We start from the raw sequence: 22,990 nt of genomic DNA, 5'->3' as shown, positions 1-22,990 counted from the left end.
ACACCAGCCTAAACCTTTCTGTGTGTGGATTGATTATCTCAGGCATTCTGTCAGGGTGCTGGAAACACAAGACCTAAGGCAGGACAATTAGGAGTTCTGGGCTAGCCTGGGATATAGTGAGGTCCTATCTTAAAACCCATACTGGGGGTGTAGTTCAGTTGATAGAGTATTTGCCTAACATCAAGCCCTGGGATTGATTCCTCCCACCACGTAAAGTAGGCACGGTGGTTTGCACCTGTGATCCCAACACTCAGAAGGTAGAGACAGGAAGATGAGAAGTTCAAGGTCATCCTTGCCTATATAGTGAGCTGGAGGCCAGCCTGGGCTACATGGGATCTTATAAACAAACAAAGCTGTTCCTGAGCTTGCTTGGTGGCAGCTGGAGCCTGGTCTGTGCACATCTAGAGGCCAGAAACTAGGGGGGGGGCGTGGGCTACAAAAGCACTTGCAGAGGAAAAGAGATTGGTATTGTTTTATATAAAGCATAGGGAAACACAAACCCTGGTGATGAGCAAGCTCTAAAACGTCTTCAGCAACAAAGGGTCTCTTAATGCTGTCTACACATTTACACATACACACTCACACACACTCACTCATAAACTCACACACACTTTCTCTCTCTGTCTTTTTTTCTCTCTCTCCCCCAACCCCCTTTTCCTCTGCCGGAAGTTCACTTGGATGTGAAACTAAGGGTCGGATCTCAGTCCAGTCTCTCTGGCCATGGCTGTGTGACTCCAGGCATGTTACCTCCCTCTCTGGGTTTCAATAACCCCATTAGGAAAATGAAGAGGTTGATTTACTTAGTGATAGAACCCATTTGGAGCAGGTGGCCAGCCCATGTAACCAGAGACTATGGTTTTGTTTCCCTGCCATTCAGACCCAAATAATCACGCAGAAGCTATATTAATTACAAGACTGTTTGGCCAAAGGCTCAGGCATATTTCTATCTAACTCTTACATCTTAAATTAACCCACTTCTATTAATCTATATATCACCACGAGACTATAGCCTACTGGTAAGTTTCTGGCATCTTTCTCCTTTGGCAGCTACATGGCATCTGCCTGACTCCGCCTCCTTTCTCCTAGCATTCAGTTTAGTTTTCCTGCCTAGCTCTATTCTGCCCTGCCATAGGCCAAAGCAGCTTCTTTATTAACCAATGGAAATTAAACGTATTCACAGCATACATAGGGGAATCCCACATCACACCCAGGGTCTCCTCTCCCTGTGGATGTCTAGGTCCCAGAGTTGATGCTGTGTGGCAGGGACCCATCCTCTGTGCTCACGGAGAGGCGGGTATGTGGAAGCTTTCACCACTTGCCTTGGGGTTACAGAGCTTGTGAAATGGAGTCCCCCTCCCCCTCGAATTTTACAGCAGCAGTTGCACCTTAGAAGATACCCCCATCCAAGAGTTCTGAGCTCTGGCTTACAGAGAGGCACTGATGTTTCTCCTTGCTGTCTTTTTGCTGTAAAAAGTGGACAGTGACATCCTGACCGTCTCACAGGACTCAGAGAGATGATACACACAGAGATGGATTTAGAAACTGTAAAGTGATCTGCACAGTGGTGGCGCACGTCTTTAATCCCAGCACTTGGGAGGCAGAGACAGGCAGATCTTTGTGAGTTCAAGGCCAGCCTGGTCTACAGATCTAGTTCCAGGATAGGCTCCAAAGCTACAGAGAAACTCTGCCTCAAAAAAAAAGAAGAAAGAAAGAAAGAAAGAAAGAAAGAAAGAAAGAAAGAAAGAAAGAAAGAAAGGAAACTATAAAGTGCTGTACCATACAAACTACCATCACATGCTCACATCCCGCATGGAACATGCTGGCAAGTGGATCACAGGAGCGATATCATCTGCCTGCAAATGATGGGCAGAGGAAGAACTAATCTTTATCCAATTATCTTCTCCAGAAAGCCTGACTCTCTCCTCCGGCTTCTACAGTTCTCTCCTAATTAGTGGTAAGAACAGGCCTTGCTTCCGCAGGCCCTAGGCTGTTATTCACCAAGTGTTACTCCCATTGTAGTATGCTAATAGGCTGGTAATTAAAAGCTTCAAAGCTGTTTAATAACTGTGCTGAGTTCAGGGAGGATAATTGCTGGATGCCCCTCCCACAGCTCTGGAGTCTAGGCATCTAGGGAGGTAAATGACATAGCTATGCCCGAAACCTCCCTCCTGGGTGCTGGCCTCTCCTGGCCACCTCCCTCAGAGGGCTCCCAGCCTTTCCTTCCTCCACCCGTTTGTTCCATTGTTTGTCTAAGACAAGTTACAGATAGCCCCGGCTGGCATTAAGCGTGCTAGGTCGCTGAGGATGACCTTGAACTCCTGCCCTCCTGCTCCCACCTACATGATTACAGGTGTGTGCCACCAGGCTTGGTTTAGACAGTGTTGGGAATCAAACCCAGGGATCAGGCATCCCAAATACGTACTGTACTGGGCTGTAGTGGGAATTCACTCCACCCATGACCTTGGACTATCTGGCCCAATAGAGGCGGTGCCTTTTGTCTGCCTACGTGACCTTTTATAAGGAAGGAGGGAGGAGGGTCGCTCTCTATTGGGTGGTGAAGACCGAGGGTGTGAAGCGGCGTGTGACTGGGTGTGAAGCAGTGTGTGACTGGGTGTGAAACAGTGTGTGATTGGGTGTGAAGCAGCATGTGATTGGGTGTGAAGCAGTATGTGATTGGGTGTGAAGCAGTGTGTGATTGGGTGTGAAGCAGCATGTGATTGGGTGTGAAGCAGCGTGTGATTGGGTGTGAAGCAGCATGTGATTGGGTGTGAAGCAGCGTGTGATTAGTCCCCATCTTTCCAAGGATGCTGCAACTGGGTTTACCATATCCTGTATTCATGAGTGTTTTCCCCCTTTTGTATCTTAATAAATCCTTGATGCTCCTTAAACAGATGCATGTGGATTGCTCATTACACTGAGCTCCTCCCACCCCTGTTTTATTTGGTGCTGGGAATGAGATCCAGGTCTTGGGCATGCTGGGTAAGCACTCTGTGCTGAGCCACACCTACACCCCCTCCCCTGTAGAAAGGACAGTGTCCCCCCCACACCCTAGCTTTGTGAGTGGCATGAACTTTAGGCCTTTGTGACACTTCCCTCCCTCAGGCAGCGGGGACCTCCACCTTGCTGGCACTTCAGGCTCGGTGCTTCAGCTACTGCTGCCCAGTAAGTTCACCCACCCACTCCCGACCCTATCAGACCCCAGTGGAGGCTGAGGCACAACTACTGCAGCTAAGAGTCACTGAAATGAACGCTGAAAGGTCTGTTCTTAGAGAATCTGCTAGATGCATCCCCACACGTCCCTGCAGCAATGGTACCCGCGCCAGCGTGAAGGCCCAAGGCAGCCATGCACAGAGATGGAACATTTCTCAGGCAAAACAGTCAATGTAAAAAATGTTTTAAATAATGAATGGAAAAAGATGGGCTTAGTGGCACACTCCTGCAATCCCAGTACTAGGGAGGTAGAGGCAGGACAATCAGCTCAGGATCAGCCTTGGCCACATTTTGAGTTCAAAGACAGCCTGGGCTACATAAGACCCTGTCTCAATTTTTTTTGTAAGTAAAAATCTAAAATAGTATAAATATGAAGCTAACTGTGTTCCTCTTTGATTATAGATGTGCATATATGTGTGTGCACACATGTGTGTGTGATAGCCGTGGGACGTAAGAAGACAAAAGTGTGCTCGCCTACTAGAGGATCCCCTGTAACACCCCGCAAGGACTGGGAGCTTACAGAGGACAGAAATGTATCCCTTCTTGTTCTAAAAGCAGTGGGGTTCAGGACACAGGCACAGATGGGCACAGTGTCTAGCGAGGTTGGTGTTCTGGTTTCTTTTCTTCTGTTCTCACAGGACAGAAGGGGCACCCCTCTATTTCAAGCACACCTATTCCTCTCAAACTGAACGGAGTTCAGCTGCAGGGCCTGAACACCCCAGAGCGCTCTCCCGTGAAGCTTTGCCTTGGCGGTTTATGTCTCCAGGGATGAAACTGGAGGGACAGGTACTGGTCCCCAGAAGGGAGTGACCAGGAGTATAGGGCATCAACGTGGCACACTTTCCACACTGAGATCTCCATGGGTTTCATTCTGTGCACATGTGCTATTTAAAGAGTAAATAGAGAACCAGGCGGACACTGTGGTACAGCTACAGTCCAAGCCCCTGGGAGGTGGAGGCAGGGGAACCAGAAGTTCAAGTTCATCCTCAGCTACCTAGTGAGTTTGAGGCCAGCCTGGGCTGCGTGAGACTTTATCCTCGGCTACCTAGAGTTTGAGGTCAGCCTGGGCTGCGTGAGACTCTGTCTCAAGAAAATAAAAATAGAAGAATAATGCCGGGGGGTGGTGGCGCACACCTTTAATCCCAGCACTTGGGAGGCAGAGGCAGGCGGATCTCTGTGAGTTCGAGACCAGCCTGGTCTACAAGAGCTAGTTCCAGGACAGGCTCCAAAACCACAGAGAAACCCTGTCTCAAAAAACCAAAAAAAAAATAGAAGAATAAATACAATTTTTCAAGTGGGTGTTTGGGCTAGAGAGAGGGCTTAACAGTTACGAGCACTGGCTGCTCATGCAGAGGACCAGAGTTCAGTTCCCAGCACCTACTTTGGGCCGCTGGCAACAACCTGTACTTCCAGTTCCAGGAAATCCCAGACGGATACTCTCTTCTAAACTCCAAGGACAACCCTCATACACGTCACATATACTCACACCGAGTTTTAAAAAGTTAAATAAAAGTTGAATTAAATTTAAAAACAAGTGAACATTTAGCTCATGGGCTGACTGGGATACTTTCAGTAAAGTCCACTTCCCTCAGCCTGGACCCTCTAGGTAAGATGTGGATGCATCCCCCTCTGTCCAGGGGACACTATTAGTGCCTCCTACCCTGAATGGTCTGAAATCCCCGTAGCCTGACATCCCCTGTAAGAGGCACCACTCACTGTCTTTGAGTTTCAGATAGAGAAACTGAGGTCCCTGACTTGAGACTATCAGATCCCTAGCCATGAGATAACTCTTAGGTCCTCTGCGATATTTCCCAGCCTGGCCCGATGCAAAAGCCACCATCGGAGCTCCAGATGTGCCCAGAAAAGCCTGAGCAGGATCTCCCCAGAGACTTTAAGGTGAACTGAACTGGAATTCCCTCAGCAATGAGGCTCCTCACAGAGTTCAAACGCAGCTCTCCCAGAAAGGGGCTTGGTGGATGTCACTCTTCTTTGGCCTCTTCTGACACTCACAGCTAAATCCTGCCTCACAGGTCCTAAATGAGACTCTGAAAAGGAGCCACTTCGTGTTTATAGCATCCGTTTCATTTGCCAGTACCTAATCAGCTGAGTGCAATTCGGGCAGAACTGCCAGGCAACCCACTGCCTCCCTGGGGTCAAACCCTCCGAGGGTACGGCCTTCATCAGGAGAGAGGTGACGCCTCGCTAGAGACCCTTGAGGTGGGGTTTGCTGTCTGTTGAGATTCCCTCGTAGGAAGGTGTGGAGAAGGTCACTGGACCCTCCCCTTGTAGAACTTTAAGACAGTTCTGAAGCCATTTCTGACAATTCTGAGCCCCCTCAGTCTTAGCAGTAATGCTCCCCCCTTCCCCACTGGGAGCCAAGGACCTAACAATTGCCCACACATGTACTGAAATGTTGGGAACTTTCCATCATCTCCCTGAGTCCTTGTGAATGTTCTCCAAATAGAACTCAGTTATTGAATAAGGGCAAGATAACCCTTAGGTGTTGACTCAGTTACTGATATTTTGACTTAGGCCCTGGGATAGGGGCAAAGTGACCCTCAGATGTTCCCTCTTACCTCATCTGATCTGGTAACCACTCTCCAGCCAATTATTGGTAATAGCCCTTTTGAATAAGCCAATCATAATAGTTAAAGAACAACTCCCAGATACCCCTTTCTTCTGTGGCTTTTCCCTTTAAAAATAGCCTGTACCAGCCATTCAGGGTCTTTCTAGCCTCCCGAATGCTGGAAGACCCTGTCAAGGCAGAATTAATAAAATCCTCATGCTTTTACATCAGCTGTGGTGTGAGAGACGGTCTCTGGGGGACGACTCCTCCTTGGTGATTAGACTCTAGGGTCCAACACCCTGAGATGGGGTGGCTCCCCCTGCATCTCCCAGCCAGCTGTATATAATTCTGTCCTAAATGCACAAGGCCTCGTGGTCACAGGAAGTGCCAGATGTAGAGACTGTGGAAGGACAACTGAGAGGGAGACTCCATCTTTGCCACTCTCAGGAAGTCATCATCTGTGCTGGCGTGACTTTTCAGTGCTTTGGCTGCTCTGGCGTCACCTGTGCTCCTATAAGTAACCCCTCAACCATCCCTGTAAGGAAGACCAAGGAACTCGTTGCTCTGCCGAGTCAGACTCTGATGGGATTATACTCTGGCTTGTCATCAGGGCCCTATGACATGGGAAGGGACATCCATGGCCTTCTCTCGGGCTGCACAGAGAGAGGCATGGGCTCCAACTGCTATTTGAATTTAGTCAGGGAAGAAAAGCTGCTCCATGCTTCAAGAGGCAGAAAGGAAGGAACAACAGACACCCTGAAACTATGAGGACTAACTGCATCCCTAACTGCCAGCCTCGGGAGCAGAAAGCACTGCCCTACTCTGCCCCATTCCTGTCATGCTGGGGCTCATGTGAGTGTCCCCAAAGGTTCTGTGGTCCTCAGGGTGGTGCAATCATGGGGTGCTATACAGCCTTTGGGAGATCCACTGAGGGCACTGTCCTTTGTACTCAGCACTGTGACCTCCAGGGCCACAAAATATGTCCCAACAAGTCAAATAAAGCCTGGTTTTCCCCAGCAAGTGGCCACGTGATGAATCAGAGCTGATCTCTCTGGCTTCATCAGTGTAGGCCAATCAGAGCTGATCTCTCTGGCTTCATCAGTGTAGCCGCTGGGGGTGAACGCGGCAACATGGTTATTAATCAACGGCTCTGCCCCCTTTCCACGTGTCTGCTCCATCTGCAGACGCTCTGGGGTCTGAATGACATCATCAACTCCTCTTTCAGATGGGGAGTTAGGGACCAGAAAGCTTATGCATCTTGCCCAAGGACACACAGCTGATGAGCAAAAAAGCCAAGATTCCAGCGAGGTTCCTTAGCCCTCCAGACCACGCTGGTCACACCGCAGACTAGAAAGGGCTGGGAAATGCTGGATCACCTGAGGGTCATTATTGCCAGTGTACGTGGAAGGCTATGTGGCACCCATGACAGAGAGGACACCACCTCAGATGTCAAGGAGATACAAGGTGAAGGCTTTGCCCGGAGTTCTGCCTTCCCACTCTGCAGAGGCCCAAATTCCCACATGCAGTCCTTTGATGGATCTGTTGCCAAAGGTCCTCGCAGCCCGACCCGTGCCAATCACTGTGAAGTCCCCACAATGGTGACCTTAAATCAAGAGCACAAATGCCTTTTCACCCACAGGCGGGAATACCGCCTTAAGCGTTCCCGATTCTAATTCCACTGAGCCTTGGGGCAGATGCATAAACAGTTTCTTTTCTTTCTCTTTTTCCCTAATACTATATAATTACCTTTCTTCAATCATCCTGGCAGAGCAGGCACTTTTCCATCTAACATTGAATCTTTAAAAAAAATAAAAAACACGGGGTGGGGAATGAATAAGCTGTATTTGCAGTACCCAGAGAAAAATAATAAGTCTTGTTTGGCCCCAGAGGGAAGACAAGCAGATGGGAAAGGCTGCCTGCACTCATAGTTCCCGGGAGCAGCCAGAATACTTACCAAGTAAAAGGCGAGGGTGGGATGGGGCAGAGCCTCTCCAAAGCCACTGTGCCCCCTCCTGTCTTCCCAGTCGTCCCCGGGACGTTCCCTGAGAAACCTCACCGGTTCAGCCGCTCTCCGCCCACAAGGTCATTGCTATACAGGTCCTCTTTGGCAATGATGAAAGTGCCCAGAATCCACGGGAAGTGGAAGAAGGCACAAATGACTCTTTCCCAGCAGCTCAGGTACTTGGAGCTGAATCTCAATGGGAAGAGATTTGCAAAGCTGGGCAGCAAGGAGAGATGGAGAGAGACGGGGTCAGAAGCTGGTACGTGCCTACGTGGCCACTCGACAGACCGTGTGAGGGTTAAGTAGGAACATGACAGGCCATCCCTCCCTCACACTAGGCTGTGTGTTGATATCAGTACCCCTGTGCCATGAGGCTCTCAACAGTGGCTAGCCATGTTTTCATCCAGCTCACTGCCATGGCGCTTCTAGTGGTTTGCAAAAGTCACACCATCCTGGTCATGTTCACAACAACCCTGAGTTGGTAGTGGCTACTGTTTACCTTGCCAATGAGGAAACTGGGGACAAAGAATTTCATTACTCAACCAGATCACTAAGGGAAGGGCTGGCCCTGGCTCCAGAATGATCATTACAGCAGCTTGTGGCCCCACTCTCCTGGATTCCCTATGGCAATTTGTGACTCCTGTGCCCCTTATGACATCATAGACACCCCTTCATTTGTGTGTATGAGTGTGTGCAGTGTGTATGCATGTTTTTGCCTGTGTGTAGGTCACATGAGTGTATGTGTGCATGTGGTGGCCCCAAGTTGACGTTGAGAATCATTCTGTATCTTTATTCCGTCTCTTTCGACGCTCAGTCAAATCCAAAGCTCATCCGTACGGCTAGTCTTGGCTGCCAGCTTGCTCTGGGGACCCCCATCTCTGCTCTGTGAGGCTGGAATTACGGGCAGGCCACCATGCCTGTGTGGCATTTATGTGGGTTCTGGGGATCAAAACTCTAGTCCTCGTGCCTGCATGCCAACCACTTTACCCCCAACCATCTCTCCAGCCCTGAAATCACAGTGCTTTAAACCTAGATGTCCCCTGGAAACATCCTTAATCTCTCAGGTGACGTCAAATCCTGGGAGCAGAAGGATGCCCCTGTCTGAGTTGTCCCTCTGAACACTGGGCCATCTTTTACTTGGTTGTCTACAAAATGGTTGCTAGTATTCATCCCCTACTCAATGCATCTGCTCCTCCTCATCCCAGGGTCCTGCCTTAGGAATGCTGGCCAAAACTAAATTTCTTTTTTTAAAAAAAAATTTATTTATTTAGTATACAATATTCTGTCCGTGTGTATACCTGCAGGCCAGAAGAGGGCACCAGACCCCATTACAGATGGTTGTGAGCCACCATGTGGTTGCTGGGAATTGAACTCAGGACCTTTGGAAGAGCAGGCAATGCTCTTAACCTCTGAGCCATCTCTCTAGCCCCCAAAACTAAATTTCTTGAACATCATAGGCCCCATTCAGTATTCAAGGACCCTGCAGTTAGAGGGTATGTCCCCCAAAGCTTCTGGGACGGAACCCCATGAGCTGGAGGACCACATCCCTACACCTAGATTAATCCCAAGCTCCCAGTTTGATTTTCAGTTTGGTTTACTGTGAAGCTGCCACACAGGAAAGTGTCGAGCGCCAACCCAGCCTATACCTAGCCCAGAGATGGCTCAAAGTCCTTGCAAGGGTCCACTTCTCATTCCAAAATGAAAGGAAGGAAGGAAGGAAGGAAGGAAGGAAGGAAGGAAGGAAGGAAGGAAGGAAGGAAGGAAGGTAGTTTTTCCCTCTTCCCTGTTCAACTTCCTTCCCGGTCAAATGGGGGAGAATAATTGTCCCTAACTCTTGGGACTGTAGTGAGCATGAAGTTCAGTAATATCTCCAAAGATGGCCTGCAGGAACTGGGTGTCGTTATAATCGGGCTGTTACACAGCAGTGTCCTGACCACTCCTGGGGAGCAGGCTGCCCGCTGGGGTGTCAGCCTCTAGCTGAGCAGGAGCGCAGCACTTGGGAAGAATCCTGGCTTTGCAAGGGTGACTGATCTCCAGCTGTGCCACCCCAGGGTGTGCATCAAAGTGCCCTTAGCCCTATCTGAACGGCACAGCATGCCCACCCCTGGCGGGGTACCACTCATTTCTTTCTCTTAGAAAAGGCATTAGTCCTGAATGAAACCAACTTACAGACTTGTCCACGGCCGAAAGCTTCTAATTATGAGAACGTTCATCTCTGGGTGAGTCTCCCCTCCTCAAACCAAAAATACAGTAACATTTGCAAAAGAGAATTTATCTTTACCTAAAACTATAATTAAATGGCTGCTGGCGGTTACCTTGACGACATTATTTTTTTTTAAGCCCTCCACTACAGCTCCCCACTCTGGATAATACAAACTTGGCAGTCATATAAGTCAACAGGTTGCCCAGGAAACTGTTGCCTTGACAACCTTGAAGATGGAGGGGGAATGGCAAGGTTGAGGAAATGTCAGAGTTAGGATGGCATAGCAGAAAAGAAAAGGTCCCTTGGCATAGCCACAAGGCTCCCCCAGGTCTCAATAAGCCACCAAAACAGGCACAAAAGTGAGTCCTCCTACCTGAAAAGGGCCATGCCAGGGATGCCGTAAGCTAATGCTCCCTGAGGGCCACAGCCTAGAAGACTGAATCTTCCTCCTCACTCCAAAACCATGTAGAGTCTACCAGACCACTTTTTGACAATTTAAAGTCTAGGGTCTGGCAAGATGGTTCAATAGGTAATGGTCCTTGCCACACAAGCCTGGTGACCTGAGTTCAACTCCTGAACCCACCTAAAGATGGAAGGAGAGAACCAATTCCACAAAGTTGTCCTTTGACCTCCACATATTCACCATGAGATGCTTGCTCTCACATATCACACACACACACACACACTAATAAAATAGTAATAATAATAACAATAAAGTCTACATTACCCTTGTTTGGTCACCTTCCCATTCCCCACCCTGGAAGGCCAGTTCCACTTCGCCAGGGGGAGGGGAGTGGTGACAGAAGAAGAGAGAAAACTGAAACTTTGCAACAAAGCCCAAGAGTTCACAGATGAGAACCAGCCATGTGTCCTGGCACGCCGTGCTCAGGGACACGGTGTTCCTGTAATGGAGGTGTCAGCGGTTGTCTAGGGGATTGTTGAGTTCATTTCCCTGGCACAAAACAGAACTGAAGACTGGAAAAGACGGAAGCCCAAGCTGCAGAGAAAAACCTCAGCGTTTTACATTTTAGGATGAGAGAGGCCTGTGGCTGGGAGAGGCCACGGGCCTCTCCAGGGCCCTCCGCCTTCCCCTGCTGTCCTATCTAGCTACCCAGGCCTGTGTCTTCTAGAAACAAGAAGACTCCATCTCAGGGAGCCTGCCTTTGCATCCTTCTCTGGCCTGTCTCCTTCTAACACTGCCTCATTCCTTTAGCCTCTGGACCTCCCAACAGATTTTGAGCCTGACCCACGGCTAAGCCGGAGACAAGGATGGCCACAGGGTCTCAGCCTAATCAAGAGTGACCAAGGACGAAGAGCAGACCTGGCTTGGCTGGGACAGTATGAGTAACTGCTATGGACTGGTGGCCTTAGGGGTGGGGTTGAGCCTCCAGGGGCTATGCATGATGCCAAATATTTCTCCACCTGGGCAAGGGCAGTTCAGGGAACCCTCAGGACAAGTGAATCCCTTGACCTGAACTTGGCGGGTAGACACAAACCTGTTTCTCTTCTTGGTGTGTGGACAGAGACGCGCACGTTGCTTTGTCCCCAGCTCCCAGAACATGCTGTAGCTGGACTGTGGGCAGGAAACGGTCATGAGTGGTGCAGGGACTCCCACAGTCAAAAGTCCCAAACGGTGTTCTCTTCTGCAGTATTGCCACGCCACCCTTGTTTCAACTCTGTGCAAATGTATCTTTCACTGGATTCTCCTCTACTAATCCATAAGCGAGCAGCAGTAACAGGCGAGCTCAGAACGTCCTTGCACAGGCCCAGAGGACAGTGGCTAAATGGGCCCAACTCACAGCTTAGTCCCAGGCAAATCTGTGCTCTCCTTGTCGCCAAAGGCAGCCACATTGCTCTTCCCCGCACATCCTATGAGGCAGGTGTCTGGTTTGCAGATGGGAGAGCAGGAAGAAGGGAGCATTCCAGGGACCCCTCACCTCTACAGCATAGGACCCAGAGCCTGGCCCAGGCCATGGGCTCTGCCCTGCCCGGGGCCCTCTGCTCTGCCTCGCCCTTTCTCTGTCTACTTCTCTCCTGGTTTCGTTTCTCCTTATCCTACCACTTCCTTCCACCATTCCCACCTCCTCAAATCCTCCAAGTGCAGGTGATACGCCTTCCAGACTTGACAATGTCTGAGACATCAGATTGTCATCTTAGGAGGATATAATCATTGTGGAGGATGCCCAGATACCAATCAGCACCCTAGGGGTTCAGGACAACCCAGCGTGGCAAAGAACGATCCAGGGCTGTGGCTGGGGATGCAGGTCAGTGGTAGAATGTTCACCCAGCATGCTCAAGGCCCCGGGGTCTGATATATCCAACTTCAGGAGGGAGTCGGGAAGTAGAAGGGAGAGGAGATAAGAGAAAAGGAAGGGAGGGAAAGGGAGGGAAGAAGAGGGGAGGGGAGGGAAAGAACAGGCAGGAAAGAAAAAAGGAGAGACAAAGTCCTTGCCATGCAGCATGAGGACCTGAGTTCCATCCCCAGAACCCACATGAGAAGCAAGTATGCGCCTGGAGTGGTAGCCCCACCTTTAAGCCCAGCACTCAGGAGGCAGAGGCAGGAGATGGCTGAGTTCATAGCCAGCCTGGTCTACAGAGTAAGTTCCAGGACAGCCAGGGCCACGCAGAGAAACCCTGTCTCGAAGAAGATAAAGAAGAATGGTAGGAGGGAGAGGGAGATAACGACGGCCATCACGACAATGACAATCACAAGGATGATGAAAATGCAGCAGAAGCAGAAGTAGCTGGGTGTGGTGGCTTAGCTTGTGACCCAAGCAGAGGCCAAGGCAGGAAGAACTCTGGGGCTCACTGGCCTGCCCACTCAGCCTATTCAGCAAGTCCCAGATTCCAGTGGAGACCTTGTCTCAAAACTCAAGGTGAGTGGCTGCTGAGGAACGACACCCAAGGCTGGACTCCAACCCCTACATGTACACACATACACAGAATAATAATAATGATTGTTATTATTGTTATCCCAACCCAGATACTATAACCGAGTTCTAGGGCAAACACCTCAGTTCCAGCCGTCCCAACAAGCTAGACCCAGCCACCAGCTGAGTAATTATAAAAAACAGAGAGGAGACTCAACCAGTGCCTCAGGAAACAGGCCCAGTGACCCCAAGTTTGTTTGTAGGTGCTGATGTGAATGCTACGTTTAAGTAGAGGAGGAACGGAGTCAGGGCCAGATCTGCCTCACTTTGCAGTCCTGGAAAGGTATAGTCTGTCCATCATCATGGGCACAGGTCTCCCATATGGGTCCTTCAAGATGACCTGTTTGAGGGTACAGCTTCTCCATCTGAGACAAGGTACTGCCTTTGGGTGAGGGTCTGCTGTTCCTGGAACAGTGTAGGACAACAACCTACTTCTCTGCCTTCAGCTTCCAGAGGAGATGAGCTGGGTTAGACAATTTCCTTGGCAATGGCCACACCTCTGTGTGACAAGTATGAGCCTGAGCAAAGTCAAGAGGACAGACCCAAAGTGAAGACAGAAGCGGCCATGCTTCATCCTGCACAGTCCCCAGTGAGCTGAGAGAATCCCTTCCCTATGAAGACAGAAGCAACATCTGTCCCCTTCTCCTAAGTTCTCACCAACAGAGCAGAGTAGATGCCACCACAGTTCACCCTGGAGCGGGTGAGAGTTACTTGCTGGAACATGGATGACCCCCAAGCAGCCATATGGTAAGTCTATACCCACGTGATTGATGGTCCCATCAACCTTCCCCAGTCTATGTGCCCTGAGGCACAAGCATTTAGACCAGACTTCATACAAATGGTGGAATCTCAGGTGAGGGTCCAATAGCCCTTCCCACCCCCTCCTTCCATGAGACAATGTCGACAGTCCTCAAACAGCCTAGTAAGGCCTTTTATTTTTTTGAAACAGGGTCTCACTATGTAACTCTAGCTGTCCTGGAACTCACTGTGTAGACCAGGCTGGCCTCAAACTCACAGAGGTCAGCCTCCCTCTGCCTCCTGAGTGCTAGGATTAAAGTTGTGTGCCACCATGCCCGTGATGGACCTTGTTAGCAGGCACAGCTGATCTGATGAACCTGGTGACTGTTTGATTCACCAAACCAAGTTCTACATCAGAGGTCAAGGCAGCTTCTAGGTCCCTTTGCCACCCTGAGTCAAAGCTGACACACCTGCCAGTCACAGAGGTGGCCTGCCCTGAAGGAGGTGGTTGACAGAGCCAGTGATGTCCCCAACCCTCTTGCTTTGGGGAAGTCTGGGTCATTTGCAATTGCACACATTAAATGCTCACAGGCCTCAGTTCTGCCCACAGGAAAACACAGCTCCCAGCTCAAAGGGAAGAAGAGGTAGCTTATTCTGGAGCCAAATATAAGAAGTTTATAAACATAGTTCAGGTTGCTTCAAATCCCAAGTCCCACTGCAGAAGTGGTTGCATGAGATTTTTATTGGTTATATAACAAAGTCATAAATCAAGGCATTTACCAAATATATTGCTGGGGGCCAGAGGGAGGCAAGATACTTCTGGTCCCAGGTGGACAACATTCTTAGCTTTTGAATTGGTGGAATCCAGTAGTTTGTTGAGAGTACATTGTGTGTGTGTGTGTGTGTGTGTGTGTGTGTGTGTGTGTGTGTGTGTGTGGTCTGTCTGTCTGTCTGTCTATGCATGTGTCTGTCTCTTGTGTGTGTTGTGTGTGAATGTGGGGGTACACACACCTGTGTGCACACATGTAGAGGCCCAAGGAAGACATCATGTCCTCTATCACCATATACCATCGTGCCTTGATGCAGGGTCTCAGCTCTGCTGGCTGGCCAATGAGCCCCCAAGACGTGCTTTTCTTCACCTCCAGTGCACACCCTTCACACACAGCCTTGGCTATGATAAGGTGCAGGTGAGACCTTGGTGGGTGAGAACCTCAGCGGGTGACAGAACGCGCTATACAGACAGAGTCTGAACATGGAGTTTATTGAGATAAAGGAAATAGGAAGGAAAGAGAGAATGAAAGAGAGAGACAGAGAAAGAAAGAGACAAAGCGTTGGAGAGAGACAGAGAGATAGAGAAAGATGGAGAGGAGGGAGGGAGGGAGACTGGGGAAAGAGGGAGAGAGGCAGAGACCTGCCTGCCTCTTCAGAAGAATGGGAGGAGGTGTCAGGAGTAGGTGGATCTTGTTTTTTACAGGGACCTTCACACCTGCGTACAGTCAGGGAACAGCTTGGCATATGTGAGGGGTGACTGTGGCAGGTTCCCAGGGGGCGCTGGATACTAACAGCCTTTACAGGATTCTGGGGATTCAAACCCAGGTCCTCATGCTTGCACAGCCAACGCTCTTACCCTCTGAGCCATCTCTCCAGCCCCTGACAATACACTGAAAACCTTTTGATAGTCACGGGGATGTTAGATCTGACACAGGGAGGCAATGAATGGCTTTCAAAGGGACTAAAAATAGCCTAAGATAATCTGGCTCTGGGCTGCTCCATTTTAACTCCCCGTAATCACCACGTCCGGTCGTTTGACCTTGCAGACTCTTTAACACAGGCACAGGAGCAGGCGCATCTGTTTATGCTCTGGATCTCCCCTTCACAGCTAAAGCTCGAGAATTTAATAAGAATCTATTGACTTCCTCCTACTGCAAAGTCCCTGGGGCCTACCAAAGAGTGGAATATCTTCTTTTGTGGACAAGGTCAGAAATTGCCCTTTAAGTCTGAATATGTGTCTCTAGAGCCCTGGGAATGAGGCTCCCAGGAGGCCCACTGTAGTGGAGCCGTGGAATTGACTGGAACGATGCTGAAATTCTTTCCAAATACCAACAGGATTGCTGCAGGAAGGGAGAAAAGGCATGCAGGAAGCTCATGGCCACCCTCACCCACCAGGCACTGCTTAGGCATTGGCGACCCTAAATTCTGAAGCGATGTGATTTTGCCAAACTACCTGCTTTGCCTGTACACACCAGACACCTCTGAGGGTCCCAGCAAGTTCTGGAAGGTAGAGGAGTGGCCTGCAATTTGCATCTTGACTGGTGCTGAACCTCCAGACAGGAAGCGCTCAGGTCTCCATCCCTACGTCTAAACAGAGAGCTGATTAGACTATGCTCTGATTGGGTTGCTCTGTCACCCACTGTCCCCCAGGTGAGCTGAGACCTGATCTGTAAGTGCCAAACAGTTGCTCCTGGTTGGTCTTGTTCTGACTGGCCATCCCAGTTACAGCTCCTTCGTCCCAGGCACCTAAGTTCAGAGGACCTGCAGCTCTGCCTGGAGGGCTGTTAGAGGAAGGAGGGAGTGAGGCAGAGAATGAACCCATCGCCTCTACCTGGATTCCATCCTCAGCATCGTTTAAAGAAAATAAAAGAAGGCGCTGGGCTCGGGGGTGCACACCTTTGCTCCCAGAGGTGGGAGGATCACTATGAACCCAGGCCAGCCTGATCTACAGAGAGAGTTCCAGGGCAGCCAGGACCGTGTAGGCTGGGGCCCAGCAGAACCGGGTAAGCACCGTGAGAGTGTCTGTGTAAACCTGGTTTCATCAGGCAGTGGACTCGCTCTGTGTGAGAGAAATAGCCGCCATTTATTGAGCACTTGCTGTATGCAAGATGTTGCCCATGCACTCTCTCACCAAATCTTTACTTTGGTCTAGAAGAGGTCTGTGCTGTTACATCACCACTGCCTAGATTAGGAATAGACATGGGCGAGCAGCTGACACACAGGAGCCCAAAGACAGCCAGAGGCAGAGCTGGGGTAAACCCAAGCGGTTTGATGGGCGAACAGGAGCTGGATCTGAATGGAGGAAGTTACTGATTGACTGGGGGAGGGGTTGAGACAAAGGCTCACACTTTAGCCAAGGCTAGACTCGAACTCATGATGTAGTCCAGGCTGGCCTCGAACTTGTGGCACTCTTCCTGCTCAGCCCCAGGAGTACTGAGATTACAGCTTTGAGTCCATCCTGACTCTTGGCAGGTTATTAAATCAGAGGCAGCCAGGGTCAAAGCTGGCCACATATTTACACCAGGGAAACGCCTAATTTTAGCGCGTGGGCTCTTTCTGCTTCCCAACAGAACCGCTAACTGCATTTGGGTACCTCACCTGCACACGCTGAAAAGAAACTGCCATTTTCTTGGCACTTGAAGCTTTACAATGAGCTTTTCCATCCATCAAAATCAAACAGAAACTGAATCTGTGAAACTGTTACTGATGTCAAAGACAATTGAAGCGTCTTTCAAGGGAGGAACGCAAGGGCTCAGCGGACCACAGACCTCTGAGTTCTCACCAGGCCCTTTTAACTTAGAAGGCAGTAGCCCCAAGAGTGGGTGGCGAGTGGCGTATATTTCAAGATAGCCGGCATCTCCATGGCAATGTGAAGTCACTACCCCTATGGACTCTGGGGGGGGGGGGGGACAGTTCCCCCCTCATCCCACAGACTGCAATTCCACAGAGCCAAGAGCCCTGTGGAGTAGGCGAAAGCTTTTCGCAGTTTCCACGTGGAGATGATCCGGAGGTAGAGAGTGAGTGGGTGTTGATCTCCAAGCAAGGGAAACTTCAAAGTCGCATCTGACAGCCCAGTGCTGTCAGAATGGTGCATTAGAGAAAAGTTGGGAACGTCTCATGAATGAATCAGGGAGAGGATGAATGGCTGAAGAGTCCTGCCTGCTCTCAGTTGACAAACTCCAACTCCGGGGTGGAATCAGGAGCTGGTAGCAGGACAGGGTAGAGCTTTCTCTGAAGCTGAGAAAAACAGGGCATGATGACACACGCCTGTTATCCCAGCACTCGAGAAGCTGAGGCAGGAGGATTGTAGGTTCAGGCATAACCTGGGCTACACTCTGCCTCAGAAAAAAAAAAAGGAATTCTGGGTGACCCAGGGCAGCAATGCCATAACTGGGGGTAGATGGCATTGCTATGCAGAGTAGGCGCGAAACAGAAGCTGGGTGTCGGTCTGCAGACGAGTGGATGGAAATACGGCATACATGACACTCGGTGAAATATCACTCGGCCACAAAAGAGAATGGACTCCTGTAGTTTGTGACATTGTAGTGAGCACGGAGGGTGTTTTGTTTAATGAAATAAGACAAACACAGACAAACACTATATCGTCACCACGTCTAGAATGTGAGCTGACTTGGAAGTAGAAAAAACAATAGTTACAGATCATAGAGAAGGGGACACAGTGACTGTCAGCACAGAAGCACAGTTAGGAGATGGGACAACTCCGTCAGGAAGGTCATGGTTCTGCAAGTACAGAGATCTGAGTTCGATCCCCAGAACCCATTGAAAAATAAGCCAGGTCGAATGGTGGGGCTGGGGACCCTGGGACTGGTTGGCCAACCTTGCTGAGTCCGCAAGCTCCTGACTCAGTGAGAGACACAGTCTCAAAAACAAGACGGAGAACACCTGAGAAGGACACCTGGCATTGGCTTCTGGTCCCCACACACAAACGTGGATGCACGCATGCAGTTAGGAGGGCTGAGTCCCGCACAGCAGCTCATCATGTTTAACAATTCAAAACAGCTAGAAAAACAAAACAGGATTCTGAACTCAACATGAAGCATGATCCGTGCTGGAGCAGGGCTTACTTATCCTGATTTGATACTAACGAATTCTTTACATTACTGAAATATTACACTTTACTCCATAAATATGTACATTTATTAAGAACTAAGTTGTTTTTACTATTTTATTAAAATATTTTAATTATACATGAGCTTCAGTGTGGCGTTTTTACAAATATATAACGTATTCTGAGCTCACTCATGCCTTATAACCCTTCCCCCATACCCCTCCATTCTCCTGTTCCCACCTAGTCACTCAAAAACATTTTATGGTGGACGTGTGTGTGCGTGTGTGCGTGTGTGTATGTATAAATCATGAGCTATGTGACCAATGACTTTCATCCCTGGCCTTGTTGCCCCACCCCCATTGCACAAGCCCACACCAGACAACAGCATGGGGTGGGATATCCCCACAGAGTTGAAGGCTGGGTCCCAGAGTAGTCCTAGATGGAATGGAATTGGGGAGTGGCCTTGAAGAAGTGACCAGGAAACTGTCCGCCTTCCTCTCTCTCTCTTGCATCCCAGCAATGTGGAGGAGTCTTGTCAACTGACTGAACTAAGATGTCCCCAAGTCCATGACGACGTGGCCCACCCAGTGAGACTAATAGGATAGCATGATTGACAGGAGGCAGGGGTGGGCCTAGCTGGAGGAAGTGGGACCTGATTTGGGGCTCCTTCCTGCCCTGACCCTTGCTTATCCCCCTTTCTCACTGCTCCCTGTTCATCATGAAATGATAAGTTCTCTTCCACCACACAGTCCCACCGCCATGATGAAGCTGAGCCCACATCAGCCTCTCCACCTTCGAGCTGACATCTTGGGTAATGACCATAGTGGTGACAATGGTGACTAAGGCCTTGAGAGAGGCAAGCGGCTCACCATAGGCTCCCTGCCCTAGCACCAGCTCCAAGCAATGGGTCCCCCAGTCACAGATGAGAACCTCCGCCCACAACCGTGAACCACAACAAACCGTTTCTCTTTACAAGTTCATTACGACAATTCTGATCAGAGAAATGGGGTGCTGAAGACAGGGCTGTGTGAACTGGTGTGTCAAAACAGTTTGAACAGCTGGGAGCCTCCCCTTCCCGAGCAGTTGGAACACTACATCCTCTGAGCCACTGTGAGAAATGTGGAACTGTGAAGGAAAAGTCAGTTTCACCCAGATGCAGCCTCACTGGGCCCCCAGTGAGGACCCAAGGACCTGCAGCTGACCAAAGGTAGGAGCATCCAAAGTTGGCATGATTGCCAGAATCACCCACCAACTCAAAAAGAATCATAAAAAAAAAACAGTTTTGTTCTAGTTCTCATTTTTTACAATGCCCTATAGTGCTGATATTTCTAACACATGAAGAGTATTATGTATATCTGAGATTTACATCATAATGTTATGGGTTTCATGTCTCCAATCAATGGTAAAAGGGTATTGTTTGAAGTTGCTAGGTTTGGAGCTATTTGTTACACAGCAGTAGCTGCCTACTACAGACTACCTGCTCTACAGATCTCCAGATCTCAAAGCCACCTGCTCCCTTCTCCCTCTGATGCTTGACCTGAGAGTAACAGTGAAATGGGATTAAAAGCTCCAGAGTGTCTCCTCTCGCTGAGACAGGGTCTCCGGTAACCCAGACTGGCCTCAAGCATGCTCTACAGCCAAGGATGACCTTGAACTTCTGAGCCTCCTGCCTCCACCTCACCAGTGTTGATTACAGGTGTTCACCCCACACCTGGTTTATGTGGTGCTGGAAATGGAGCCCAGGGCTTCATACCTGCTAAGCGAGCATGTATGGAAACAAGTGAGTCCCACCCCACCCCTTAGCACGGCCCCTCCTTATCTGCAAACTCCACTACAAGCTGTGCTAAGAGAAACGTGACTGCCTTTGGGGCTTAGTCAATAAATAAAAACACCACTGATTTCACTCCTGATCCCCTTGGGGCAAATGATTCCAGGGGGTGGGACAGATGGGAGCCCTGAGGCCACCTTTCCTGATCTCACAGTCGAGTTTGCCTGAGACTCTACTTTTGCTTTCTTCTGCTGCCCCTCCCAGTCTGATCCTCACAAGGTTAGGGCACCGGCAGGGCCAAGCACGTGGTTCAGAGAGTTGCTGTTTGGGTTGCACCCTTCTCAGGGGGCATCCTTCCCAGGATTGCCCAGAAGTCCAAGGGGGAAGACCCCTTTCCAGCAGAGCCAAAATGAAGAAGCTGCCCATAGACTCCACCAGAGGATCAGGTGCAGACCAGCAGTGTGGGACTCTTTGGGATTTGGCTACAAGTGACAAGCCACAGCAGGGCTGGGGGTGTGGCTCAGCTGGTAGAATGCTTTCCCAGCACACCCAAAGCCCTGGGTTTCATCCCAGTATAGGGGTGCATGCCTGGAATCTCAGAATGCAGAATGTGGAAATGGGAGGGTCAGGAGTTCAAGGTCATCTTCAATTACAAATGCAGTTGGGGACAGGGTCTCATTTAAAAAAAAAACAAAACTACAGAATAAAATCAAGTTCCAAACTCCATGTTACAATTATTGTCCAAGCACAGGAGACACCACACTGCTGCCCTGGTCACTGCTGAGGGAGGACACCCGAGTCACCTGGAGCCCTCAGGCAAATGTCACCTTCATTCCCAGTGCTGGGAAGGATACACAGAACAGCCCTCTAACCTTCGTGTGCACACACGTGCAGATGCATGTGCTGTAACTACCCCGCCCACACCGCTCACCTGTTGAGGGACAGCCCACCCTCTGTACTCCCGAGAGCATGGGGTTTACCCGAGGAGCGCACAGTCACTGATGATATTTCCCAGCAATCCCCTCTGATCCCCACAGGACAGCGTCCACCCTGAGGGACAAGAGTGACAAGGAAGTGAGCTCTGCAAAACCCTTTAGCTCCTCTCATTAACACGGAGCACAGATTCCTAAGGACAGGTTAAGACTTCTAAAGCATCTTTGCAAGCTAATGGCGAGGAAAACGAGGTGGTTTTAAAATCTGAAAGCCCCCGTAGCAGAAGTTGAATTCAAACCAAAACGCTGAATTTTAACATTCCTATTTCAAAGTCTTAATAAGCCCTGGAAATCCTGTTCATTTAAATTACTGGCCACACACCAACACCCTCCTGAAATCATTCACACCTTCCATCATCTTGGAGAATTTTTCCCAAAAATACACACATATATATAACATACACATATATAATGCGCACACACACACATTTGAGGCAGTTTATTGCTACTTCTGCTGAAGTGATTTTCTGGAACTCTCTGAACTTCCAGATGAAAGGACAATTGCAAAGGGGACCTCGGCTGTGCCCCTCAGTAATCTTTCTTTGTCCCCATTCCTCATAGCCTTTTCCTAAGACTCACCGTGAGGCCGGAGGTGACCTGCATTACACAGCTGCTCTCTGCAGAGGCGATAAGACGCAGCCAGAGTACTTTAGGTGACGTGCAAATGGATTCTGCTTTTTTATTTTTTCCCAACTCCCTTCAGATGAAGAAAAAGAAGAGTCTTATTTGAAGAATGTTAGGGAGGCTATGCTGGTGGGAAGTTAATTAGCAAATAAGGAGATTGGGAGAGTGAGCCTGAGAGTTGGGGCATGGCAGCCAATAGCCCTCCTTCCCTCGTGTGTTTGTGAAACTCAGGTGTCATCCTCAGCAGCTGTCCACTTTGGCTTTGCCTTTCTTTCCTTTCCTTTCCCTTTCTTGAGACAAGATTTCCCACCAACCTAGAGCTCACCAGGTATGCTAAGCTGACCAGTGAGCCCCAGCAGAATCACAAGCATGAACCATCACTTCTGTGGGTTCTGGGACTCGAACTCATGCCTGTACAGCAAGCACTTTACTGTCTGAGCCATCTCCTGTGCCTCCACCACCCTGTTTCTGAATGTGATCCAGTGGATCCCCTGGAATCAGTTAGTGACCCACAGTTAGTGGACCACGTCACCCCGTTCTACAGTCTGTGTTCTCTGCCATCTCACATCTGTCTTCTGGGACTAGGAAGTGCTGACCTCACCTCTGACCCAAAGGAAGTGCCTGGACCTGGCCAATCAGCTCATTTCATCCCTCCCCAGTCCTCGTGGGTGGACACGTGACTCTAGTAAATCCACTTTGTTGGGCTTGAGCTCGAAAGGTCTCTGCAGGAGCTTGAGCACTTGGTTCCCAGCTGGTGGCCTTGTTCCACGAGCAGAGGGAAGCTTTCTGATGTGCTGGCAGAAGCAGGCAGCTGGGAACAGGCTGTGACATGCCCAGGCTCTCTGCGTTCCCATTTGCCAAGAATGGAGATCTCTATGCCACTTGCTGCAGGCGTCCAGGCTGACATACCCTTCTGCCATGAGGGCTGTGATTCCCTGAAACCGTGACCCAAAATCAATCCTTCCTTCATTTACTTCTGTCATTTCCATAGCTTTTTCTAGAACAACAGGCAGATTGTCTCAGTGGCTTTTCTGTTGCCTGGAGACCCAACTAGAGTGACTTAAGGGAGAAAGAGTTTATTGTGGCTCACAGTTCCCAGCTTGCAATACTTCATGGA

The sequence above is a fragment of the Microtus pennsylvanicus genome, chromosome 2, assembly GCF_037038515.1.
Source record: "Microtus pennsylvanicus isolate mMicPen1 chromosome 2, mMicPen1.hap1, whole genome shotgun sequence".
NCBI lineage: Eukaryota > Metazoa > Chordata > Mammalia > Rodentia > Cricetidae > Microtus > Microtus pennsylvanicus.
This window is presented reverse-complemented; position numbering follows the sequence as displayed.